Source organism: Lupinus angustifolius, unplaced genomic scaffold, assembly GCF_001865875.1.
Source record: "Lupinus angustifolius cultivar Tanjil unplaced genomic scaffold, LupAngTanjil_v1.0 Scaffold_17_84, whole genome shotgun sequence".
NCBI lineage: Eukaryota > Viridiplantae > Streptophyta > Magnoliopsida > Fabales > Fabaceae > Lupinus > Lupinus angustifolius.
The window spans coordinates 1-18,811 of record NW_017719060.1 but is presented as its reverse complement, the minus strand read 5'-3'; the positions used below and the strand labels follow the sequence as shown (position 1 = coordinate 18,811).

Sequence of the window (18,811 nt, the reverse complement as noted above, 5' to 3'; positions counted from 1 at the left end):
GGTATTACACCTTTCCCAATCACCAAACAACAAATCATCATTTTCAAGCATCAAGATGAATCCATCAACAAATTTGAATTTGTACTTCGACAATAATGCACGTTTCATGCTTTTTCTACATTAATTGTAATTCGTCCATCCAGAGGTGTTGATACAAGAATTGCTCCTGAATTTTCTCCTGGATGCAAGAAAAAATGATTCCTAGGATTCTGAATTTCACTATTATGTGAAAAACTCTATGATTCTGATTGATAACCAACCATGATTGATGAATCAAATCGAGAATGATAAAGATAACAGAAGATAAGAGAAGATTATGTTGATCCAAAAACGAGGGAAGAAGAAGAGAATTGAAAGAGTGAGAAGAGAATTAAGAAGAGAAGGAGAAAGAAAGGCGTAGCAGTATTCAGAGCAAAGATTACTCTGATACCATATTAAATTCTGTGTAATTCATCATTGATATTCAATAATTTTGCAAAGCCAAGAGAAGCTAGTTTTATACAAGATGAGAGAAAAGAAGCTAAAAGAGGAAAATTGTTAAGTGAGTTACTAACCAACTGCTAACTGACTTACTAAAAGTAGAAATAATAGAAAAGAATAGAAAATAATAATAAAGTCTATGCTGCATCTTATACACATTAAATAATGACCTCATGTCATCTAATAGTTCTACCATCATCTCGCTTGCTAGGTGAATGGAGAGGGAAGGAGATTGGATGATGTATATGTAAGGGAGAAGGAGGGATTAGGAATTTTGGGAATGGGAAAGGGAAAATAGACTACACAATGTAGGTGAAAGTTAGGATAATGTACTATTTATTTTAATTAAATGTAATATAGTAATCGAATAAACAATGGGTAGCTGCGGACACATTACCACAATACATGTGTCTGCCCGTAGGTGCTACAAGTATTTTAGAAAACTCTTTCGTAAAATTCACGAGTACTGGTTTGTGACCCTAGCCCATACAAATTTTACCCACAGGTATCCGTAGATATGAATTTTTTGCCATCCCTATTTCTATCTGAAGCATTGTTGAATCTGTAGCTTGGATCTCCACCTATCATTTAAGAGCATTTACACACAAATGTTATTGAATGTGCTGTTAAATCACAATTTCTGGCGTAGTAAAATATATCAATCTAAAACCATGTCATATATCTTGTCTATAAATATTTAAGGAATTGCTCAATGCATCTGAAGTGGCTAAAATCAGTGTAGGAGAAATCATTCCCAGATTCTGAAGCTAATAGCCTAATAGTTTTCCATGGCAGAAACTTTTGTTAAGAAGATGACTTTGTTCGTAGTGGTGACAGTGCTGACTTTATTGGTCTCAAAGCTACAACCTGCGGAATGTAATGTATTAACCTACCCACTCTCCCCCTGCTCACAACCTGCGTGCATGGACAATTGCAAGAGAATTCTTCGCGAACTGTACATATATGGATTCTGCGGAAACATCTCTAGTTGCATTTGCATATATATCTAATTGCATTTGCATATACATAAGTGTTTTGTATCTGAATATATCACTGTAAACACTCGCTCCACTTGCTATATTTTAAATAAATGGGTCCGTTAAATAAGCATGCTTTCTAAGGTGAAAGTCTCTATTATTGTGTGTATTCCCATCCTTCTTATGAATAATCCGTGAAAGGACTTCAACTGTGTACTTGTTTGTTCTTCATAACGAATAAGATTATTCAGTGCTTATGTCCTTGCATTGAGAATGCATACATGAATCATTTTTATGGCCTGTACTGGTATTTTAAATTGCACTCCGCAATCATAACTACTGCAATTCCAGGAATTTCCATAATAGTATTGTGACCATAACTAAGGTCTATTGGCTATATTTTTCTGCAATTTTATGTGATTATAATAAAAACAACATAACCACAATTTAAAACATTACTTTGTCTCCACTTACAACTTAATATAATATATGAAAGTTGGTGTGCAGATTGTTCTTTCCATAAATGAGTGTCTATAAAATAAGTGAATAGATACACAAACTAATAGCTAATAGCCAATCTCCCACTGCACATTTGCAAATACAGTATGGCAAGAATGTTTTACATATTTCTGCAGCACTCTAACATAATCAGATCTAGGAAAGTGGGAAAGTTATGGAGGATGTTATAGTTTGCCATAACTTACTCCTGAGAAATGAAGTTGTTTAGCTCTAACCCTGTTAGTTTCATCCAAATTATTGAGTTGATTTAAATTTGGTCTTGGAGATGATCTGAGGATTATATATATCATAGAACACAGTTATGGAATGATTTGCACACTATGTTTCTTGCCAATCCTGGTCGTTGGTGTTGCATTGGAGATATTAATGCAGTTCTGGGTGCTCATGAGAGTAGGGGGCCAACGCTCCCATCTAGACTTCATTATGAGGAATTTAAGTCTTTATAGACAATGACAATCTAATCCATCTTCCAACTAGAGGTGTGGACTTTACTTGGTCTAATAGGAGGAGAGGTGCTGCCTTAACTGAAAAAAGACTAGACGGAAGTCTTTGTAATGAGGATTGGCTGAACGCTTGGAATCAAATTAATTGTTGCTCTCTTTCTAGAGTTTCTTCTGATCATCATCCTCTTTTGCTTTCCTCAGTTTCAACTGATACGATCAGAAAGAATTCTTTCAAGTTTCACAAGATGTGGTTACAAAATGTGGACTGTAAAAGAGTGGTGGCTGAGTCTTGGGGAATCACTATATTATTTGTGTGTCACTTACTTGGAGATGATCTGAGGATTATATATATCTACTATTGCTTAGTACCTTTTCCTTGGTATATTCATCCTTTGAGTTATATTATTTTCTGTGTCACTTCTTAAATCTTAATGCTCGGTTGAGTCCATCTTTTATATCTAACCAAGCATCCATTGAACTCCGTTAATTTATTTTTTCGTATAAAATAAACATTTGATATTAATCTCAGTCTTTAACCAACAAGTGTCAAACATTCAATAAATCTGAACAGGAGTTTAATAATAAAATGGGACTGCAAACATGAGTTTCTTGAAAGTTATTGTCATGATCGACAGTTAAAAGTGGATAGGATATAGATTTTTCATCGAGTTAAAATTTTATATTATACGTTTACGACATACTTATTTTTAGAGTAAAATGTTTGGGAATTTTTTTTTATCCATAGTAATCTTATTCTGTTCGAGTAGATTTCTGATTTGTGGGGGATGTATATGGTTTAAATAAAAATACATCAAAACATAAATTAACTTCATAGTTTATATCCAATTTTAACATAAATCACAACGTTGTCAAATTTAAGCCGGATGTCAAACCAGACGTATTATTAACAAAAATACACTTAAACACCGAAGTCCAGACCAATTATGAATATATATTAATGAACTCAAGTGCAAATTCTTTGAAATATTAATTGATTAATCATGACTAATTCACTCAAAAGTTTTATAAGTAGATTAATTTGTAGATCTAATTAATATTTTAAGGTTTTGGAGAAATGTGTGTCAAATACATTTATATGACTCTTTACTTAAATATATTAGTTAAATCTCTTGTTGTATTGAGCTTCTCTATTCCTAAAAGTGGTAATAAAATCGATAAACGTGAATATTTGTTGTGAGAGTTATTTGTTAAGTTTCTTATGTCAAAAGTCTTCCTAGCTAAGAATATATGGCCATTAGGTAGCGTGTTTAGTTGGAGATAATTTTTCTTCCACCTGTTGAAACCAGTGAGAAGAAACATAATGCACTTTCAAGTGCAGTAAGATAGATGATAAGGAATGCATTAATAGTTCATGTATATTGAATTGAATCAAGGAAGAATAGTGAGGTTTCTATTTATAGCCTACACCAACTAACTAACAACTAAAAATAGTAAAACCATTAAAACAGAAAACTGTTTTAACAAAGCTTAAGCAATTGAATTAAACTAATTGAATTACAATTCTTCAACACTCTTCCTTAATTCAATTTTGCTTAATCATTTCTAGCCTCATCTTCTTCCTTAAAACTTCAAATTCTTTAATGGCTTGGTTAATATATCAGCAACTTGGTTTTCTGATTTGCAGAAAACTAGTTCAATCCTCCCCTTGCTTACTTGTTCCCTTATGTAGTGGAACCTAGTTTCAATATGTTTTCTTCTACCATGAGCAACAGGATTCATTGCCAAGCTTATTGCTGATTTTTTGTCTACCATCAACTGCAATTTCTCCTCTGATTTGAGCTTCAATTCTGTCATGAGAGTACTCAACCACACAGCTTGACATGTACTCATGCTAGCTGCAATATACTCAGCTTCACATGAGGACAAGGCTATCACACCCTGCTTCTTGGAACGCCAACTTATGGGAGCAGTTCCTAGCAAGAAGAGATAACCAGTTGTACTCTTCCTATCAATTTTGTCTCCACACCAATCTGCATTAGAGAATCCAATCAAATTGCTGCTGTTTCTGCTGCTGTTAGCATCATCCTTAGTAGGATACAAAATTTCATAGCCCAAGGTTCCTTTTAGGTATCTCAATAACTTCTTTACAGCACCCAAATGGCTCTGCTTAGGTGATTCAACAAACCTGCTGACCCAACCAACTCCAAAAGCAATATCTGGCCTGGAATTGCATATATACCTCAGTGAACCCACCATTTGCCTATACAAAGTCTTATCAACTTGTTGATCTGATTCATTTCTGCATAGCACTGCCCCAGCATCAATTGTAGTTGTTGTTGAGTTACAATCTTGCCTATACAAAGTCTTATCAACTTGTTGATCTGATTCATCTCTGCATAGCACTGCCCCTGCATCAATTGGAGTTGTTGTTGAGTTACAATTCAGCATATCAAATCTCTGCAATACATCAGCAGTGTACTTCATTTGATGCATGAATACTCCAGCCTGAGTTCTCTTGAATTCAATGCCTAAGAAATAGGAAAGTTCTCCTAGATCAGACATTTCAAATTCAGTGTGCATCTCTTGCTTAAATGCCAATATATTGTTAAGATCTCCACCAGTTATGAGAAGATCATCAACATATAGGCATAGAATTAGCAAATCAGTGAAGTGTCTCCCTTTCACATACACTCCATGTTCAGTAGTACACTTAGTGAAACCAAGTCTTAGTAGGAAAGCATCTATCCTCTTGTTCCAAGCTCTTGGAGCTTGTTTGAGCCCATAAAGGGCCTTGTGCAGTTTGAATACCATGTCTTCTTTGCCTTCTTTGATGAAACCTGGTGGCTGAGTTACATAAACTTCCTTGTCAAGAGGTCCATTCAGGAAAGCAGATTTGACATCCATTTGATGTATATCCCAACAATTCTGGCTAGCTAGAGCAATTACCAACCTCACTGTCTCAATCCTAGCTACTGTTGCAAAAACTTCATCATAATCAAAACCTTGTTTCTGCAAGAAACCTTTTGCAACCAGCCTAGCTTTGTATTTTGATACTTCACCATTTGGATTGAGTTTAGTTTTGAATACCCATCTAACTGCAATTGCCCTTTTGTCAACTGGTAGAGTAGTTAAAGTCCATGTTTTATTTCTTTCAATGGACAATAACTCATCTTCCATAGCTTGAATCCAATGTGGTTGATCAAGTGCTTCTTGTAAGCTAAGTGGCTCTATCTCAGCTAGCAAAGCAAAGTGCACAAGGTCACCTTCTGCTGTGATTGAAGAGTCTGAGAATACCTCATAATCTCTCAACCTGGATGATGGTTGTCTCATTCTGTGTGATGTTGAGTGCCTACCAACTTCAGGTTGATCACACCCTGCAATATTTTCAACTTCATCTTCAGTGATACCTTCTGTCAATCTGGTTTCATCATCAAGTAATAGACCAGTTTTGCCTTCAGAAAAGCCATCAGCCTTATCCCAACTCCAACTTTGATTCTCATCAAACTTCAGATCTCTGCTGATCATGAATTTATGAGTCAAAGGATCATAGACTCTATATGCGCCAGTGCTGTGATATCCTAGAAGAATCAGTTTCTGGCCCCTATCATCAAGTGCCCCTATCATCAAGCTTTCCTCTTTTTACCTCAGGAACATGACCAAAACAGATTGAGCCAAAGACTTTGAAATGACTCACACTTGGTCTAGTGCCTGACCACACCTCTTCTGGTGTCTTGAAATTCAACCTTTTGGTAGGACTCCTATTGATGACATATGCTGCAGTGGAGATTGCTTCACCCCAGAACTTCTTTGGCAGATTCTTGGTTCTTAGCATGCTTCTGGCCATGTTAAGGAGAGTTCTATTTGCTCTTTTTGCAGTCCCATTGTGTTGAGGAGTATAAGGAGCAATCACTTCATGGAAGATGCCTTCTCTATTGCAAAACTCACTGAATTCATTGGACATGTACTCACCACCCCCATCTGATCTCAGTAGCTTGAGTTTCAAGTCACTCATTCTTTCAACTTGAGACTTGAATTTCTGAAACTTCTCAAGAACTTCACTCTTCCTCTTCAGTAGATAAATCCATAACCTTCTTGTGTGATCATCTATGAAGGTTAGGAAGTACCTATTTCCACCAATTGAGTCTTCTTCAAATGGTCCACATACATCACTATAGACCACTTCCAAGGGCTTCTTCGTTTTGGTTGGTATTTCAGAAACAAAAGAGTTTCTTGCTTGCTTGCTGAACTGGCATTCATCACACAACATCTTTGGAATTGTGATGAGTGGTAATCCTGTCACAAAATTATTTTTACTCAGACTTTCTAAACTTTTAAAATTCAGATGACAATACCTCTTATGCCACAAACAAGTGATCTGATCTGAGTTTGCTTGAAGGCATTTTTTTTGATCAGCAAAGTTCACCTTACTCTTGGTTGATTCATCAAGAGTGGTAAACCAGTCTTTCCTTCCTGACATATGGTTGGAGCAACCAGTATCCAAGTACCAAAACTCAGCATTTTCACTCTGCCCTTCTTCTTTTAATGTAGTGGCCATTAACAGACAATGATCATCATCAGATTCATGATCATTCTGTGCCAATTTTACTTCTTCTTCTTTGGAGCTGGACCACTTGTTCAATTTGCATTCTGAGGCAAAGTGCCCATAATTTCTGCAGTTATAGCATTGCACCTTCCTTCTATCTTGCTTCCTTCTGAACTCTGAATTCTTGTTTGAATTCTTTGACTCAGCTTCCTTCCCTGACTTCATTTGATTATCAAACCTTCTTGAGGATGTTCCTGGCTCATTAGATCTCAATCTATGAGATTTCTCATTATATCTCTTACTCCACTGCCCAGGAATCTTCTTGTTGAATCTGGCCTGTAGAGCTTGGTTGCCATTTCTCTCTGGATTCCTCTCTTTCAGTCTCAACTCATGAGCCTCAAGAGAGCCCTGCAGCTCTTCAAACTTGTACTCATCCAAGTTCTTGGATTCTTCTATGGCAACTACAATGTGGTCATACTTAGTAGTAAGTGTCCTAAGTACCTTTTCAACCATTGTTTTATCCTTCATTGCCTTACCACATGACTTCATCTGATTAGAAATGGTCAGAACTTTGGTCATGTAGGCTGCAACAGATTCACTTTCATCCATCTACAACAACTCAAATTGCCTTCGAAGTGTTTGCAATTTGACTTTCTTTATCTTTGCAACACCTTCATAGCACTTTCCCAAACTGTCCCAGGCTTGTTTTGATGTTTCTGCACCACTGATCTTCTCAAAGTTATCACCATCAACACATTGGTGAATGAGGAACAATGCTTTACAATCTTTCTTCTTTGCCTCCTTGTAAGTTGCCCTTTGAGCCTCGGTTGCATTGTCACCAATTTCTTGGAAGCCAAATTGCACAATTTCGTATACTTCTTGAAAGCCAAAGATTGCTTTCATTTGGCTTCTCCATCTATCAAAGTTCTTGCCATCCAAGATTGGCAAGTTCATAGCAAATCCATGACCATTTGACATTCTGCACCTATGCTCTTCGTGAATTCACACAGAATTCAAGTTCTTCTTCACGTTCACAGATCCACCTTTTGAGGAGATGATTCACACAGAGCACCTCCTTCAACCTTGCTCTTGATACCACTGTTGAAACTAGTGAGAAGAAACAGAATGCACTTTCAAGTGCAGCGAATTAGCAACAACAAGGAAATGAGATTAAAGAGAAAAGAAGAATAGTGTTTTGAGAGAAGTATAAGAGATAGATGATAAAGGAATGTATTTAATGTTGAAATTGAAGTAATACAAAGAAGAATAGTGATGTTTCTATTTATAGCCTACACCAACTAACTAACATCTAAAAATAGTAAAACCATAAAAACAGAAAACTGTTTTAAAAAGCTAAGCAATTGAATTATACAAACTGAATTACAATTCTTCAACACCACCCTCTTCAAAATGGTCTGTACGTTTCTTATGGACAAAATACTAAAATCCTGATTATGCTCATTTTGGAAAATTTGGTTATTAAACTAGAATATTGAGCCGAGAAGTTAATTACTGATCAAAGAATATGTTTGCAACCATACTACCCATATTAAAAAATTATATTCCCTATCATATGGATTAATTTATACCCTAAACTTATTTAGTAAATATTTAATTATTTGAACAAAATAATATATATTTTATTAAGAAGGTTGAGAAGAGTTTATCTTTCTCATGTATATCACTATATACAATAAGAAATTCAAGACTACATATAGTTCTCAGTAGAAAACTAGTTGGGAGTTGGTATTATTTTAATTAGGGGTGTAAAAATTCGGTTCGGTTCGATTTTTGGTGCATTTTAGTGACCGAACTGATCAAAAACATATAGTTCGGTTCCGCTCAATTAACCGCAACTTTAACTATAAGAACCGAACCGCTCTTGAATGGTTCGGTTCGGTTTGGTTCCACGGTTTTTACATTTACTTTTTATAAAAAAAATATTTCATCAATTGAAAATTCAAAATGTATTATAACAGATATTGTTTATCATAAAATGATGAACATTACCACTATTATTATAAAAAATTATGAATCATATATAACAATACACTTCATGATTAGTAACATATATATCAATTAGTAAAATATATAATAGTTACATTTATAACCTTACATTTCATAATTAGTAACACATGTAACAATACATGTATAACAATATATGATATATGTTGGTTTCAAACTCAATATCACAAAAATTGGAAAATATGTTCCAAATCATAAGACATTAGGAAACATTTTAGTAACTAATAACATATATAATACTAACTTAATAACAATTTAGTAACATATGTAACACTACAATTCACACCAAAATTGATAATTTAAGCTAGAAAATTAGCATGATAATTCAGATTGACCTTTTTTAAAAATTGTGTAGATTCGATCAATGAGATCTAACTAGCTTAGTAAAACAATGATTTTTTTTAAATCACTTAGAAGTTGTGTTAAACTAATACGACTAATGAGTGACTTTTAAAAAATTCACAAGTCGTGTTGGCATAAAATAACTTCATATTTGTCAAAATTTTAAAAAAAACTCCATTTATTTTTAATATATGATTATATTTATTGTAAAATAAAAGTACGAAGTAGATTGTGGGACCCAAATAAAAATAAAATGATGTTTGATATTGTTACAAAAAATAAATAATATTGCTATTTTATAAATAAATGTAATAAATCATAAAATAGTATTGAGAAATCATTGTGATTGTGGATGATCTTAATGATCTGCCTAAGAACATGTCACTCATATTAGCAAAGCGTTGAAATAATAAAATTAACGTGAGCAATTTGTTTATCTCCAACTTTTGTAGCTATAGTGAATTAAAGTCTCAAATATCCTTTCATAAAGAGAGTATCTTAATTCACCATATTCACATCAAAATGGCTATTTAGTCACTCATTATCTGCCTTAGTCATTTATCACTATAGATAATATACCAACCAAGTGAGAGTTCTAAAAAAATAGCAAATACTATTCTTTTCAAAACAATATAGAACCAACTCGATGGAGAAGCAAGCATATTAGATCAAATGGGTAATCGTTCTCACAACTGATTTTGTATGGTGCTGATATCTATTGGTGCAAGCGATTATTGCGTAGCATTGTTCAAAAACAATCAAATAAAGAGCATAGAAGAATAAATAGAAAAGAAGAAGATAAGAGCATTTATTAATGAGATTCAACCAATTATTCATCGGGAGCGTTGAATGTCTACCAGGATATTATTAGAGAATAAAAATTACAAGCTCTAGCAATGCCTATGAAATGTTTTTAATCGATGCTTATAATTGGTATACATTTTAACAAGGAGCTAAGTCCAATATATAACATTGGCATGTAATCTTCAATACAATGTTATGCAATGTAAGACTTCACATAATAACATATTTCAACCATCCCCAACTGTAATGTCCCGAAAATCACTTCATAAATAATGTAATCAATCTCTTAGAATATTGAGTAATTTTTTTATGTAATATATAAATCACAAATTGTTTTCCTTAAATCCATTCCTTTTTCAAGACGTTACATGTTTATAAACTGTGGAAAAGTAAATAACTGTTACCTAATGATAACCGAAAATGATACAACACTTTCCTGAATATTTCTTTATTATAATAGGCTTGACCCCACAATACACATAGCAAGGTGTTGCTTGGTCAAGTGAACTGTTAACACAAGGTACAAGGAGGAATCTAATCATCGCCCAAAGAGAAACTATAATGAATACAAACTAAGCTGAAGTCGTCAACACTACAAGTTCCCTACACATGTATCTCTAACTCAAAAAGCAAAGAGGTGAGAAATAGCTCCTAGTACCTTGCTCCAAGACTAGGTGTATTGTTCCCCATCAATTCTCCATGTTCCCTCATATGACATCAAAAATCGGTAGCTCGAAACCTGTGCAGACTTGTCCATCTGGACAAGGATGTGTACCAATATACAAAGAAGAAAAAGAGGGGGTAAGACATCTAATGAATGCTCATTATTGACATCGTGGATTTAGAAAGGATATCACACTAAGATAGAAAAACAAGTAACACACATAACATGTTATCACATACATAAGTGCAAATGATGTTTGTAACTCGAGATTTGGGGATCAATATCGACAAATACAATATATAAATGTTATGCTTGATTCATCAATCCTTATGCCAATAACCTCCCAATAAACTATTCGGAAATAACTGAGAGTACAAGTCTCATAAGAAGCCGATTTGAATGCACTAATTCATTCCTCGCAAGGATATGTGATCGATCTGTTCCAACGGAACTGTCCATTTCAGGACGGTGTCATATCAAACACTTTTTGGGCATCCTCCTCATCGATCTTGATTGCAAAAAGGGGTTGTCAGATATTGTCTAGTTTGTGTTGTGAGAACAGTATGATCCAACAGAATACCTCATTCAGGAATATTGGGGACTCGTCTCACGTAGACTCTCCCTTAATGCTTTTGCTAACACATCACCACCATCGCCATCCCTCTCCATATCTTGGGGCTCATTCGTCTCCTATAACTTTCCTTTCCACTACTTCATTGTTCATAATGAGTAGGCACACTAACTGATGTTAACCAATTAACTATTTTAATCATTATTTATTTTTACATGATCGGCCTAGCCTAAGACATCTCTCAAAGGAATGCTTCTCGTGGGCCCCGATTTACATCATAACATAAAATAAAATTAATATCCTCACCACTAAGAACCATCGCTAAATCACCTTGGATGACACAATGGTTAAGCCACTTACGGTCAAATGATCTCGCTGCATGGTAAACATCACCTTTTGGGCCTCACCCTTAATGACATAACAGTCAACGACCTTGTCAGAAGGGACCTAAGTAATCCCATTACCACCAACAACCAATACTACAGGTAGATAACATTTACTTATTCTCTAGTGATAGATGTTTGTTTCGTTTTTGGGACATCAATCCCTTTTAAAGTATTTTATAACACTGATAATCGATTATATCAAATGTTAATCGATTATCTCAAGTTACAGTAGCTAAAATAATTATGACTTCTGATATCGATAGTCGATTACTAGACCAGGTAATCGATTATGTCCAGACAGGGAGATTTTAGAATATTGATAAATCGATTATGTTACATGTTAATCGATTATTCCTACTTATAGTAGCTACAAGATTCTGATTTTTGATATCCATAATCGATTATGTACAAAGGTTAATTGATTATTCCTAGTTACAGTAGCTACAAGATTCTAATTTTTTATATCGATAATCGATTATCAACCATGGTAATCGATTATGACCATCGAACAAGGGTTTTAGAATACATAAAATTGAATATCTCAAGGGATAGTTGATCCTTCCTAGTTACAGTTGTTCGAGTAATGTTCATCCATGGATAACCACAACATTACTCCACACATAGACATAACTTAAATGAAATGACTAAAGAGATCATCAGTACTTAATCCTAGCAGACAAACAATTGATTAAGTACTAGATGTCTTAATACTCAAGATAGCTCCAAACTTTTGAGGTAGTTTAGGATGTCAATATGTCATATCCTGACACCACTGTGTCATGATGTATTCTCCCTCACCTGATAATTCTGAGCAGAAAGCTTCTTCGACAACAGGTGAGTGTAAGGTATCTAGTGCAACTATAGAGATTTCACCAAAATAACGGCAGCAGGTAAGATAAACATTAATTAGAATACTTGATAAATAAAATTCTTACATGATGACACTTATGCAAAAACTTAACTTTTATTTTTCTCAAGTGATGCATCCTTTCTAAAATCAATACCTTACAGTAATATTTTTCATACTGAAATTAATACGATCTTACTCGAATAAAATCAATGATGTTCTTATACTAGAATCATATCATAGTTTGTAAATATACACCAGGTTAGTTCTCAGGAAAGAGAGGTGGGTCGTCATAGACACGCTTAAATACCAAATATTTCCTTAGACAGAACTTTCCTAGACATGCATTTTCACTCTATTAAATTCTTCCAGTAATGAGAACAATTCATAAATCTTATCTTTTACAAGTAACACATTTGAATTAAGACTTTCTAAGTCACACTTATCACTTTAAAATAAGCTAACTTAATCCAAGTCAGTAGTTTAAATTAAGATTTCTTAAGTTAAACTTACCAATTTAAAGTAAGCTAACTTAATTAAAATCATTACTTTAACTCAAGATTTTTTATGTTAAACATACCACTTTAAAGTAAGCTTTCCTGAAGCAAATCAACACTTGAACTTAAGTAAAATCCAAGACTTTACAACACTTAAGTTTATAAAGTCAAGACTTTAGTAAATCACTTTTTATTCAAAATTATTATTTTAACTTGGAAATTAAAAGATAACAATTTACTAGAAATCCTTTAATACTTAACACTTTTTCAACAAAATTTCCACTTTACTCATAAACATTTTAACTTAGAAAAACAGAAAAATAAATACATCTAATCTTGTCCAAGGCTATGTTTTTTCAAGCAAAAAATAAGTGGAAAAATTCAAGCTTTACATGGTGTAAAAACTCCTTAAAGGTTCCTTTGATTACATAATCATCCTATTTAAATAAAATAAAAAAAATACTTAGATCCAAAACATTAAAAACAGCCCCATGAACAACAAAGAGTCCATGGTTTCAAAGGTGGCTTTTTAAGGGAGAAAATTTCTCCATTAACCACCTAAACTCAAAAGGTTAAGTCTTAACACAAATGGAGGTAAAAATCACCACTAAAAACACCAATAAGGTCACGGTTTGTTCATGTTAAATAGGGGGTCTATTTTGAAGTCCTAAAATGTTATCATGCAAAAAACTAAAGCTAAAGCAAGAATGGTGGGAAGTGAGAACAACTTTGTGTTAAAAAAGCTCATTTAAGTTGAAGAAAGCACAAGTTTTAGGGTTTTTATTACATAAAGAGTTAGGAAGATTATTTGGAGATTTCAACAGTTGAAAATGTTCTTAACATACATATAAACAACATACTAAAAATCTATAAACATCTAATGGTTAGAACTTAAGAGATTAAGAAGCAAAGTTGGAGATTTACCTTGAAATTTACTATGAATGCTTATGATTTAATGAGAGAAAATGAGAAGGGAAAGTGAGCCCCCTCAAGGCCAATGGTGCTTTATTTATAGAGGAGAAATCAGATTTGGGAAGATCAAAGGGTCATGATGTGTGTACGGGAGTGGATGAATGATTTAGGGGATTATGTAAGTGACTGAAATCATGTGACTGTTGTGATGAAACATTATGATTAAAATCATGCCCGAGTATTGTCAGTTAAAACTCGGACGAAGATTAATAATCTCCCGATTTAGGGTTACGTTTAGAACGTCGAAACTTGAATTTCGGAGTGAAAAATATCTAGAGATGAGTCATGGACAAACTTGGTATCTATTTTGACTCGAAATAATATTTCAAAGCCAATGGCGCAATCATAATTCGATTCTGAGTTACAGAACTCAAAAAACTCCTATTTAGGCCGAATTTAGGGTGAATTTGGGTCACGATGAGGCCCGAAGTCTTTCAACGTCAGAAAATTATGAAAATTTACCATAAATTAGGAAATCATAATACAAGACTAAAACTAAACTGGGGTTTAGCTTAAATCAATGTCGATTAATTTCTAAAATGAATCGCTTGTCAATTAAATAATTAATAAAACACACATAGAAAATCATGGTGTTACACCAACAATCTCCACCTTGATTGAAATAGACAATATCCCACTCCTTAGGAAATCTACACAAGAATCTCCAACTTAGCGAATATATCGCTTCATCTTGCTTAGTATATGTCTAATTCTCTTTAACATCTCCTCTGCATTAGAGTATGATCCTCTTCAGCATAAACCTTATTGATTATATCTTTGACGATGCTACCAAAAGTCTATCTCTCCAAACTTATAGTGCAACTTCTCGTACCACCGTCTAACGGAATACGCCACATAGCTCTCCATTATTAGGACACCTTTCGATATTATGAAACCTCTACACCAAATTCATCACCAACTTCCCTCTTCAATACTAAGCTACTAAGCCATGGAGATTCCTTGAAAAGCCTTGGGTGCTACCACCATTGTCTACTCCAACAATTATAGTTCAAAAGAGTTATCATATTCTACCATTAAGAGTTTACTAGAGCACACACCTTGCGTCATTGTGAACTAATGCTCGTTCAATACCCTTGCATTGAAACCAATGTCCATGTCATATCATGCTTCATGTATTACAACTTACATCCAAGCCAATGTCGATGTTACATCCTACATGAAAGTCAACCAACACACTTATGATCTATTATCAATTAACTTCTTTTACCATGACGTCGCACACATGCCAATTATGATATTCTACTTGTCATATCAAATGAGAACCTCTTCTCCAACATGTAAAAAGATATTGCACCTATCTCGAAGCCTGGCTTAACACCTATGTCTTTGTATCTACCTTGGTTCCAATCCAATACGTGGACTTATGAGGTTCTATATCAAACACAATTATTTTCCTCAATATTGTAAATACAAGCATGCATCAATGAACATATTGTATATGCAAGCATGCATCACATAGATTTTGATGAAGACAAAGGTTGATGAAGACAAAGTTTGATAAAGACATAGATCAAAAATAAAGATTGATGAAGACAAATGTTGTATATCAAGGACAAGCTTGAAGATGTGAACAAATCAACAAACAACAAAATCAACGACAAAGTCAAAAGTTAAGACTTAAGTTCACACAAGCTAAATCATTCAAGAAGATCTAGAGGCTATCTGTTTTTATATCTTTATTAGGTCTTAAGATGTTTGCTTAGAAAGAGTCTAGGCTAGGATGAATCCTAATGGAAGGCTCATAAGCTAAAATCAATCATAACTAAAATGAGACTTACATGCATCCATACATGATTTACATGCACAAGCATAAATACATAACCACATGATTTTGATGCATTTAAAAAGAGTTTAAATCATACATCATTCAAAAGTCATGCATCATAATTTTACAAATCATGTAGGAGGTTCATATCACATTGAAATATCCTTTTCGAAAACCTGTTAATCGATTAAGAGTTATTTTAATCGATTCAGCAATGAAAAAATTGGGAACCCATTAATCAATTAAGGGTAGTTACAATTTCTAGTTTCTTGAATTTTAAAGAGTCGACAATTGACTAAATAAAGTGATAATGGATTCCCTGCACTAGAAAACATAATTGTATATTAAGCCAAGTTTTTCCATTTTGCTCATAACAACACAATAACGAAAAACACATTGATTACACATAATTCAGAAAGTCACATTGCTCATAGACTTTCATATCCAAAGAGAGATTGTCAAAGTGTTTTTTTTTTTTTTGAAAAAGAGAGAAAAGGGAGAATCTTTTTGAATCTTTAGAAAGGTTTTGAAAGAAACATAATTGTCAAATCTTGCAAAGAAACATTGCATCTCACATTTCTATGTTCTGAGTTTGTGAGACTTGTAGAAATGTTCTTAGATTATGGAAAAGTGTATATTCGACACACATAGGTGCAACAACTTGTAAAGTTTAGACATTGACATAAACATATTCTCTTGGTGTGTTTAGTATCACCATTGAAAGAGGATTGGTTTGGGAAAATCCTACATGTGGTTATGTAGTTATCTTGACCACTTTATACAAGGATCTTGAAGAGAAGCAAGAATGGGCTAGGATGAATAACGAGTAGGTGAGGTATCCAAAAGAGGCGAGCGAGGTTATGTCATATTACTTGGCTTAGAGTTCAAGAAAAGAGTGCTTGTAGAAGTGTAGAACTGGAAAGTGTGTTTGTATATACATTGGTTTCAATTTCATAGTGAAGAAAAAATCTCTCAAGATCATAAGGGGAGGCCTCGATATAGTTTTCACATGGACAAGCAAACAAACCAGGATAAAAGCCATGTCTCATTCTCCTTAACCCTTAACTCTTTACATTTTCGTATTACTTGATTTACTTAACTTGACGTGCATATTATTCTGAGTTATTTGCATATTATGTTATGTGCATTTACTATGCTTAATCATCTGTAAGAGTTCATATAAGTTTCATTTAATCTTGGTAATCTTGGAGATCAAGGAAATCTATTTTTCAAAGAACAAGAACTAAATAATCGATAGATTTTTAGTTAATCGATTATATGCAAAACAAGTTAATCGATTATATTTGTGGTTAATCGATTAAACAATAAGGAAATTTGTAAAAATTGTTTGTTAATCGGGCAATAGTAATTGTGTACCGTATCACCTATTCACCCCCTCTAGGTGAGTTACAGAGCCCTATGGGACCCAACAAGCATTGTCCCTCTAGTGATGGCAAAGGGGCGGGGCAGACGTGAGTAGTGTTTTCTTGTGCCTATACTCGTTCTATTTGCAGCTAACTGTGTGGATAACGAGTATGCACGGGTATGTGCAGGCACCCAACATGTTTTTAAGTTTAAGTATATATTTATACATTTTTAATAATCCATATATATAAGATAAATATTACATGAATAATAAAATTTATGAACATGTTAAATTTATCATTGCACGTATTTTTACGAGTATTGCTTTTTTAAATGGAATGCCTCATGATTATTATTTTCATTGAATTAAGAAGAGAACAAGCACCTCTATATATACAAGAGAAAAAGGGGGTTAGTTTGTTGCTTCAAGAGCAAGCAACTAACTACTAACCACTTTAGGAGCAAAATTAACTCATAACCACCTATAGCAAAAACTTCTAATAAGCATCTATAAACCAAAGAGACAAGAAAAGCCCATGAGAAAAGCCTAAAAAGGAAAAAGGGCTTAGCCCAAAGGAAAATGGTGCGCCATGGCTCGGTCAGAATTGGTGCGCCATGGCCAACCAGAAAAAGGTGCGCCCATGATGCACAACGCCTGAGTATCCTCGGTCATGATGCACCCAGGCTAGCACAGTCGGTCAGTTTTGGCGTGCCAGGCCTTTGGCGCCTCGGTCAGAAAACATGCGCCAAGCCCTGTGTGCTACGGTCAGAGTATTGAATTGAGCCTCAGGCTGATGCGCCATGGGCGAAGCACTGTGTTGCATGGGCGATGCACTATGTTGAATGGGCGATGCACTGTGTTGCATGGGCGAAGCACTGTGTTGCATGGGTGATGTTGATGTAAACCCTCCTAGGGCAGCCTTTGATTCCAAGGGCAAGAGAAGTTATGATGGTCCTACAACTAGGGCCAAAGCCAAGGCAGGGATCCTTAAAGTCTCAACGGACACAATTGACCCAGGAGAGGGTATGTGAGGAGGACATTTATGTCCTTAGGTCACTTTATACTTAGGTTTATTTTATTTTCATTGATTCAAATAAATGAGATTGCATTCTCATATAGTCTTAGGTTTATTTTCATTCAAGTATTTTTAGTATTTAATTCATGTAATATGGGTTGGGATTTATTTGTAACATGGTCCATATTTTCGTGACCAAGTAGTTCACTTAGGTTCAAGCGTAAGCTTGTCACGTGGCTAAGGCAATGAAATTAAAGCATGGTCATTTTCTTACATGGAAGAGGACGTGGGGAATTCTATCTCTAAGGAAACAAGGAGATAAGGCATTGAGAAAACAAATTATTTGAAGATAATTATAAGGATTATATCTTTCAAATCTGATCCAATTTAATGCTACAAACAAGGGATCAAGTGAAGATATGATTATGTTGTGGGAGGCTACAATCAAGGAAGTGAAGATAAGATTTGTTTATACCAACAAATATAATATTTTCAAATCAGCCACAACAAACAAATCTATACATGATCTTTTCAAATCTCCACATAATTTCGTCCAAATTCAAATGCAAGGAACCAAGCCAACAAAACCACCATACTTGTTCTTATCAAGCAT

At 34.3% G+C, this 18,811-nt stretch overlaps 1 long non-coding RNA gene across 1 annotated transcript; it reads left to right on the top strand.

Moving 5' to 3' along the window:
• Nucleotides 1-1,136: 1,136 nt before the first annotated feature.
• On the top strand, nucleotides 1,137-13,865 carry LOC109338082. The gene is made up of 3 exons (XR_002106512.1): nucleotides 1,137-1,316; nucleotides 3,036-3,040; nucleotides 13,853-13,865. It is a non-coding gene; the product is annotated as an uncharacterized LOC109338082 (long non-coding RNA).
• Nucleotides 13,866-18,811: the final 4,946 nt, after the last annotated feature.